Below are 10,333 nucleotides of genomic sequence, written 5' to 3' on the forward strand. Positions count from 1 at the left end.
ATGATCGGTAACGTAAATCCTGTTGTATCAGAACATACCTAGTTCCCCTGATCATATGCGGAATCGTTGTAACAACAGATTTACGGATTTACGACTGTAAAAGGTAATCACGTGCAGTCTTCCTTCATGATAACAAAATCGGAGCTTAGCCTTTAAATCGCCTTAAAATACCAACTTTGACTTTCATTGTATTCACGGATCCTTAGGCAGTCTGTTATGTGGATAAAAGCATTACATCAAATCAAGGTCAAATCCTTAGAAATCCTTAGGAACGGGTTTGAAACAGCTTACATCTGGTTGATCCCAAGATAGGTCCGAACTTTTTAGTATGAAGTTTCTGAATATGAAAAGTTACAGCAGTGGTTGGAAAGATATGATTTATAACTGACCACGACTGCAATAGACGACGTGATTTCTCATATGTGAGTGCGGATCACTCTATTGATGTTATATCAAATACATTGGCCTCCATTTAATTTTTATGATTTAACCTGTATAATCTCGCCGCCCGAGATATTTGCTAACGGCGTTGCAATCAACGACATACACCGACGAATTTCATAGGTCACAAGGTTGTCAGCAATGAACAAATGAAAAAAGGCTATAAATATACTTTTTATGCTTGCAATAGGGTATTTACGCAAGACTATCATACATTGATTTCCAATTGTGCATCACGACCTCAGTTTTTCCATTTGAAATTTTCCAAGTAGACAGTAATTTTTGAATGCATTTCCACTTCGTTGACAGTGAAATCTAAAGAATACCTGTACAATACGATCCTGTATCGCTTAATGACATTAATAAGCACCAAACGTGCGTGCTCGTCAATTCTGAAAATGCACACGTCAGTTTTGAAATTCGTAGAGAGTTATAAGAGTTCAGTTGTGCCCGTCAAATCTACCTACTCGAGTAATGTTCAAAATAATTGATATTGTTTTTCTTTCTTTGGATTTTTTTGACATTAAATCGTTACATTCAGAATTCAATCTTTTGAGAGAAATTTTGCGAGGAATACATCCGATTCGGCTCGAGTGGCACCACCGAATAATTCGACCACCTTTGCGTAAGGATGTACGCGGATACCGTCGGATCCACATACGAATTTTACAGTTTTGGCTGGAATTTATAGTAGTTGCATCAAGCCGTCGCATATAATTCGTGATAATTAGGGCGTTTTTTTTTAACTAAAAAAAGGAAAATTTTGACCTAAAAAATCAAAATTTTGACTTTTTTTTACCTAAACAAACTGAATTTTGACCAAATTTTGACCTGACGTATGCGAATTAGGTGTTTTCCCACATTTCCCACAAAATTATACCACTTATCTTCATTTTTGGTTGGAACTGGCTGTCCTAACGAAGTAGTTTGGCCTGAAAAAATGTTTTTGGCTCAGAAACAGGCAACTTTTTACAAGAAAAAACCAATATTTTAACGGAATCTGGTCCTATGAAGAATTCCAGTGGTTACAATATGTATTATGGAAGAAATAATTAAGATTTTTTGTAGTGCAACAAGAGATAGGCTACTTTCCTACATTCTTTGGTAGAAAATGCATGTCCTTACAAAGAAACTTGCCAAGGACGTTCAACAGTCCGACACCGTGTTGCTTCATTCTGACAATGTTGTCAACATCACAATTTTTCATCAAGCGCTTCCCAACATAAAAATGATGCAATGCCCAAGAAGTCTTTAGTTAGGATATTGCGGTACGTTGACCATAACACCATGTCTACCTATTTGTTTTATTTGACCATTTATGATTCACAATCAGCAGACAATTAGCTGTTTACAACGGCAGGCCTATTAAATAGGCTACAAACTGTAAAATATCAAATAATAAGTTCACCGACAGTACAAAATCTACGATACAAACGAAATACAGACGTCAAAAAAATTTTGACTTTATGAAAAATTTTGACAAATTTTGATCTAACGCTACAATTTTGACAAAATTTTGACAAATTTTGACATGTAAAAAAAAACCGCCGTAGTGATAATTCATTACAATGAGCATCATATTTTGAATATTTCATCGTACTTTACCGAATTAATCAATTAGCCAGTGGGGAAAACACCATCATTCTTATAAGCAACATTCCATGATTATATTATTTATTAAAGATATTAATAATAAAACATCTCCCATTCAGCGACTTTACACGCGACAATCACGTACTTTATGACGTAACTGTCGGAAGTGCAAGTATGAAAAATCGGACAGAATTTTATCTCCGTTATTAATAGGCTGTTTCCTCGCAAATTCTACGACGTTTTTCATCTCCAAAATTAGTTTTTCAAGTAACCGTGTTGTGTAGGAAAATACCGCCATTGATCGTTTCACCAACGAAATTTCTCAAATCTACCGGACTGCCGGATGTGACACGTAAGTTACACTTCCTACAGTCTCGATGCAAAACCGCTGATCAATTTACCATAAGCAATTTTCCAGTTGTCAACTCCATACTTTTTACTCAAGTATTTAATGGCAAGGCTGATGCGGGCTTCTGCACGACACCTGAAAAGGGGATAAGGGGTGTCTTGCAAACGCCTAGCAGGAATATAAGCCACGGTCAAGTCGGCACAAGTATACAATTCTATCAAAGAATCTCGACTCTCCGTAAAATGAATAGACCATAGATGTCAAGACATCATCATCCCTAAAACACAAACAACACAAAATCCCGCTTATCTGCAGCAAGATACAGGGAATTACGCGTAGGCTCATGCCACCATCTGAATCGACTTGTATGGTCAAGTTTTTCATGTACCAAGGGATGTTAACCTGGAGTTCTTGGACACCCTGCTGGGGTCCGCAGACTAGATTGAAGGGGTCCACGAAAAATCCAATGTTAGAGCTACGACTATAAAACTATATTTTTTCTTATTACACATGTCCTTATTTGATCTTGTTTTTCTCGCTTACGACAGGTCACTAGCGATAATGAAGAAAATTTTTTTAGTCATCAGATATTTTTTTTGGCAACGAATAGACTATGGTAATTTGATTATGATTAGACGGTATTTTTGTGAACTTTTTCCATCACCTTGCCAAATGCCGCAGCTGAGAGGTCCACGCAAGCCCCTGACAACATTTAAGTATCTGATCAAGCTGAAAGGTTTGGAAACCCTGAACTATACCGTATGGTTATGGCGATCATGAGATAGGCATGTATAAAGTAATCGGGTACTGTGATGATATTGCCGAGTTCTGAAGTGATTTGGTAATTCGGCAGTTGTTTCGCGACACGTAACTTCAGAATATAAGGCACAGGGTATGGTGCAATACGACGTGACAGAGAAATGTATGGCAAATGCCATATTCTAAAAACCATTCGCAACATATACACTGACTTGAGATGACAGTGAAAAAGTACCGGGCGCGCGACGCCGGTGCCACCTTGTCGTCAGGAAAAGAGCCACGCAAAGTAACTCGGAGACGTACATGCAATATAGTCTTGAAAGATCAGCTTTGAGGAACATGTGAAATATTGTGCGCTATATCGTGTCGATTGTTGAAAACTGTTGCTTTGCGCTCACGCTACAATATTTTGTGGTAACTTGGAAGAATAACAAAAACTTCACTGGAAGCAGTGGTAACTCCGTACATCGAGAATTTGTTTGCATTGCTGGATAGTATCCAATACACAAACTCTTGAATAATGGTATACGGTTATACCATAGCATTTCACGAAACAAATATCGATTTTGCTATTGGTATGTCACTGTTTTAAACTTCAACCAGTGGGATTGAACATTTTTACTTCGGGTGATCACATACTCTGATATTGTCAACGTATCAAATATTTTCCACCTTGCATTTCGCCGTCAGCAACCAATCATCACCGCCATAAAATTATTTTATACAGATAACGTCAATTGACGCCGTTTATGACGTCAGATTTATATGATTACGTTGGGTTCGTACTGAACCTTGTGACTTGTGACTTCAGGACAATATAACCTTAATATATCTACAACATGAAACAATATTTGCTGTTTCATAACATGCCGTAATTTGACTCGGTAGCGATAAAAAAAAATTGCACGGTCACTGCTGTTGGCCGCTCAAACGAATTACAATTATTATTAAGATCTTTTGAATCGAGTCTGGCGAATACTTTAAGATGTCTGCAGCCACATTTCGTGCGTCTTCGCGAACATTTTTACCGATGAATTTGAATTGCAAAAACGGAATCTTCTTGGTTTTATAAACCTCAACTCAGTTTCTCATCACATATCACGGCTAAGTTGGGTATCCTCATATGTGTCAGAACGTACGATATGTTTCCCGGATGTTATCTCCCAACTATAGATACCCAGTTTGGTACTATTCTCCCTGATTTTGCAATTTTGGGAGCTGACATCATTTTGAAAAGTCAACGCTTATGTAATTTCGACGTCATAGAACCCAGCTGCATTTCGAAACCGAAACAGAGTCCAGAAATTAACCAAATTTGATTAGTAAATTAATCTATTTTTGTTGCAATATTAACGTGCATCTTTATATTATTCGCAATTGGCATTGTTAAAGATTCGATGAGCCGTCTGGAATTTAACTCACAACGCCGTTGATTATTTCGTCTTAGATTACGGGGGAATTCGCATAAATGTGCATCAGCGTCTGTCTCGTGGAAGCAGAGTGTTTTATAAATAAGTGTTCGCGTCCAAAAATATACAAGCGCATAAAATATTGTTGACAGTTAATGCTCCATTCTTTTGGCTAAGACGTCTGGAATTACAAAAGTTGAGATCATGATCAAACAAATATATATTCATTATCATTACACACTTCCAGTAAATAAACATTGGAAATAACTTGATGGTAATACACTATCGATTCGTGTAACTGTCGAGTTTCTAAATTTAGCACAGGTCACATGCTAAAATATACGCATGGCCATCAGACGCACCACGATTACTTTAACGCAGGGATATATGACGGAGTCTTTTGGCGTCGTGATATGAAGCGTCTGACAAAGCATTTTGTAGTCGAGATATGTAGTAAGTCATGACGCTACTAAGGCACCACTGATTTATTCAATACCCGGTTCTAACCCTAAATATGCGCTTATTTTTGCTTAATTCCTTATTATCGCTTACCGCAGACCACAAGCAAAATTGATAACCTTCTTTAGTCATCATGTAGATTTTATGGAAATTACATGGCACGATGAGGCCATTATTATAACTGGCCAGCAGGGTTGTAATGACTCGAGTCATTGCGCATGACTCGAAGCAAGTCATTGACGCGAAATTCAGACGGCGAAGACCGACATTTCATTGTAATTTCGAAGCAAACACACTATTGGGATTTCGTTTGTTGGTACTGGTGCTTGAAAATGCGACCAGAAACTGCTAAAAGTGAGGAAAATTGATATATTATAAATGCGAACCATTCAATATCTCCAAACAGAGTTAAAAAGTGGGTTTAGGAAGACTTTAACTGGAAACTGAGCAGTCAACACAATGACTTGGACTCGGGCTCGAGTCATAATACCATAACTCGGACTCGATCCTCTGTTTTCTGACTTGGACTCGGACTTGACTTGGTGGGAATTGAAAATGACTCGACTTGACTCGAGTCAAAAATATAAAAGTGAGATTGACTTGTGACTCGGAGCCTTGTGACTTGGTTACAACCCTGCTGGCCAGGCGTGATGACCCAGGCTTCCCAAATTTCAAGTTTATGGGTCCAATCCAGAAAAAGAAACATTATGGACGCGGTGGTACAGACTTCGAGACGAGTTGGTTTGGAACTTCGAGTCTCGAGATGAAACTAATCATGTATCTGTGCCAACACATGAATAGTTCTTTTTCTTGGCAGAATCTGCCGAGTATTACATACATTTACAATTTGTGTAGTTAATGTTATGACGTTGCGTTACAGCAATCAGCATTTGTTCGCTATTGTTCTAAAGGTGTTTCATAGTGATACCTAAGACATGCGTTATATATAATTCACATTAAACCAATATCAAAAAAATCATGGTGCTAAGGGAAGGTGTGAACGTTCTGTTTGCTTTCGTGTTCATAGTGCAAATATTGATGTTTCAGAAGTTCGTGTTTGCAAACGAACATTGAAAGGTCTTACATCTACACTCTGAAGATTTCGTTGAAATAGCGTTATTTTATAGGGATACTAGAATCTTTGTTCGAAATTCATAGCATTATAACTACCTATCCCCCTCTGCATGAGTGTGACTGCGAGAAAAGAACGTGGTAACGAAACTAAAACAAAACTTAGCGTATAATCGACAATTTTATAGATTCCTGTGTATTTTGCTTGAGATACCACGTTATTATACGGTAGTGAATATTATATTGACACGACAACGTCACCGTCGAGTGCGTGTCCACATAAACGGGGTAAAATAATATAATCAGCTTTTATACTCGCCTGGTGACATGGTAACTGGTTAGTCATTCATGATGAAACTACAAATTATATTGTGATCCCGTGCTGCGCAAATTGATCTTGGGCTCTTAAATCATATGAGGATCCCAACAGCACTGGGTGCAAATAAGGCAGAGGTCTCAAACTCAAATGTGCTATCGGGTCAGTTTTCCCGTTTTGACGCCGCCGCGGGCCGCAGCACTTATATGGGTATTCTATGTCTTTCCAAGTAGGCCTTATTTGGTGGGAATGAATTGTCCTGTTGAAAGTGAGCCGATCCATCAGACTGACAGTAAACACACATCGTCAAAACGTGATTTACTCTTGTATCAATTTAGGCCTGGCACGAAGAAAATCATCACATTTATAACTATTTGAATAGAATTGTTGTTGTACTTGATATAGTATATATTAATTATAAGATATAGACACCATATGGGCGGACAAATGTATGTTGCCATCATAAAAGCTGTCGGGGTATAATTTCGCAGCTACTATGAATATTTTGAATTTAACAGATTGATAATAGAGACTAACCTGATATCAAAACATTTTTAGGTTGAGCATTGTAATTCCAATCCAGGATTCGGGTGTACTTCTGATATGTAGGCTATTAATCTCATGGGCAAATATCTTCAAATACAGGAGCAGAAAAAAATACAAATATAATATAAATATATTAATGAATGTGTCTTAGTGATTGAAATGTCGGAACGCTGAACGGCCCATTGTTGTTACATCGTCGGAGCGTACCACCATCGGTAATCGGTACCTTGAAGTGGCCTTGATAACTATGGTTTAGCGACCCGAGATGTAACTAACAGATTGCCCATGGTTGCCATAAATATACTTGCTTAGTTAGTGATATACCAAGCTGCGACTTTCTGATCTATTACTATTCCCCTGATACGCGATTAGTTTGTTGCGTCCATGGTTCTATTAAATTCACGGCATTCCGAGTCCCTCTGAGTCAACTCAAGTCATTTTCATTTTGCCATCGAGTTAGCCCGAGTCTCAGTAATTCTAGGAAAGGTCGCGTCCAATTCCAACTCACAAATTTCAGTCACGAATCGTCTAAGGGTCAGGTCTTGTCATCATGAATTTGAAATGGAGCGAAATAGTGGATCTTCCCCTGCATGGTAGCGTTTGCAATAGATGTGATAGTGAAGTTTGATGAATAGTTTCAGGCTTTCGGAGCAATTTAAGAGGGAATTTTGACTTATAACCTGAAAAGATGTATGTGACACTTATATATTGTCAAATTATTAAAAATCTAAAATGTTGTCGCGGGCCGCACACAATGCTCTGGCGGGCCGCGTGTTTGAGACCTCTGAAATAAGGGATCTTTGCGGATCGATAACTAACTCTAGATCTGAAGAAAATTTCAACCAACAAGACATCAGATTATATTAGAGAACATTTCGATGCAGTAACATCGTCAGAATTGAAGTCTTTCCAAGGACACCAAGCCTATAATCTGAAGGCTAAAATGTGAATTGTGTTGCAATTAGCATTACGATATCAGATGTTGGCGTTCACACGAACCGAACCTTTTCGTATTTTCCATCATCCCTATTGGTTCTATTTCCTAGGACTATAATTTGCATCAATTCTCAGTGATACTGCAGTCGCTGGAAGGCGCGACTAATCTTCTTCGACGAGACTTCATTTCCTACGAAACTTCACACTGGAACGAAAGTTCAGGCGGTCAAAAATGTATTCTACCGATTGTAACTTCCGGAAATGTCATGTGCAATATTTCTTTTCTCCATGCGTAATGGATATTATATTAGGACTCGATAATATGGTATACGTGTATGTTGTCAAAACGACGATTGAAGAGGCGCGACAGCAATCGCGCTCATTCGGAAATTCGCTTTACGAATGGAACTGTTCCCGAATATTATGACATGCCAACAAGTTGACGATTTTCCGTCTTGCGACGAAGCCACGTATCGCCGAACTGGAATATAATTACGGTTACGATCGGTTACGATAAGCGCCCATCAATAAGACCGACCAGGACGATTCCCGTCGGAGGTTTATCTGGGCTCCTCTTCCCCCGCCGTTGCCGTTCTTACGGCGAAAAAAAAGCCTAGTAAAAGACCCGACGAAAGAAAGCACTCACGAGGAATGGACAAACTAATAGAAATGGCCGCGGCTTCAAAAGAGATCAACAACGAAAAGAACTGTGACATCGGGCACTCCAGCCCGAGGTGAATGTTAGAGTAAAGGATCGCTACTGATGCGTGTCATTCGATATCCTCCTATCCGTTCATGACATCGCATTGTCTTACTGCATTGTACGTTGTGTGTGACTTGTTCAGATAAAAAAATGACCCAACGATATTATGTTAATACCGTGGTGGCACCTACATTGCGCGACTATTATGAAACAGGGCTCGTCTCATGACAAATAAATGCTTTTGTCCTAAACAACATTCTAAAACTACCTCGAAGTGTGTATCTATACTACTGTAGATAGGGTAGGCCTACTCATAATTATCGGAGAAGCCGGGCATCAACGAGTCCAGGGGTGGTAAAAGTACTCATCATCAACATATACTCGAGTCGAAGTAGAAGTGACATTCAACTTTCCACTCGGGAACAAGCATAAGTAGTCATTTGCAAGACGTGTCAACAGTACTCCGAGTGCAAGCAGGAAACTGAACGTCCGCAGAGAACTCGTGTGAGAAATTTCAAATAGTTGATCTGGCGAAGGGTCACCTACTTCAAGAAATTATTCGGGAGTTTCACCTTTCGAAATTTCAATACGTATCTAATCAACCAAATCAAAGCGACCAACGTCACTACAAATAGATGCAATTTCCGACGATCAATGAAGCTAGTGATACAGGGTCTGTACGTCGCTCGGTTGATATTACTGGGACACAATTTCGATGGCAATACTTTTGTTCTGGTCAACACACAGCTGCATCATGTTAGAGCGGGTCTGTCGGTAGTAGAGTTGAAAAGATTACCTCTTTCCTGTCTACCCCACAGCAATTCTAGTAAGCATTTTCTAAATGGCCGTTACCTCGTCCGATTTCATAGGATTTTCGACTTGTAAACATTGTCCTCTTGATATGGTAATTTTAACTGCAAGTATACATAAAACCTGCCGAGTACCCCGAAAAGGACGAGTACTTGGTTGTTGATCACCAGGGTTGTAACCAAGTCACATGGTTCCGAGTCACGAGTCAATCATACTTTTGTGGTTTTGACTCGAGTCGAGTCGAGTCATTTTCAATTCATCACAGACTCGAGTCCGAGTCCAAGTCACCGTTTAAAGGGTCAAGTCCGAGTCATGGTGTTATGACTCGAGTCGAGTCCAAGTCACAGTATTGAAGTCATGTTCAACTTATGTTTTCAATCCTGCTTGGGTAATATCGAATTCCTTGTTTGCGAAACATGCTCATTTTGTCCCTATCAGAGTCTTGGCACGTGTTTATTCAGGCAGATAACGGTCAGGTCCTGGCCTCATTTACCGATGCTAAAGATAATTTTACTAATCTTAGAACTTAAAATCGAATATCTCTCTTGTTAGTCTGATACATCACCAATACAAGTATTCAGTTTTTATTATGAACACATCGACGATAGTTCACGAATAGCTGATAGAGAACCAACAAATTCACGTCAAGATACTAGTTGATAGAGAATCAATAGATGCATGTTTATGTAGAGGTATTTACAACAGGCCAGCATGCTGTAAAAGCGTGCATGCAACTATGTGCATTGTGCAGTGACAACAGAACAGATACCCTTTGATTATACTAAAGGTTTTCCCAATTGCATTACAGACTACATCGCAGTTACAGCATTGGAGAAATAACTGTACAATGGCGCTGTTCAAAAACATCCTTTCAAATTTTCCGGCCACTTCTGAAAATTGCCAGATCGCCCAAAAAATCAAATTTGGCTCAATTCCAACCA

The sequence above is a fragment of the Botryllus schlosseri genome, chromosome 1 (genome assembly GCF_051294905.1).
Source record: "Botryllus schlosseri isolate E-star chromosome 1, Bs_hap1, whole genome shotgun sequence".
Lineage (NCBI taxonomy): Eukaryota > Metazoa > Chordata > Ascidiacea > Stolidobranchia > Styelidae > Botryllus > Botryllus schlosseri.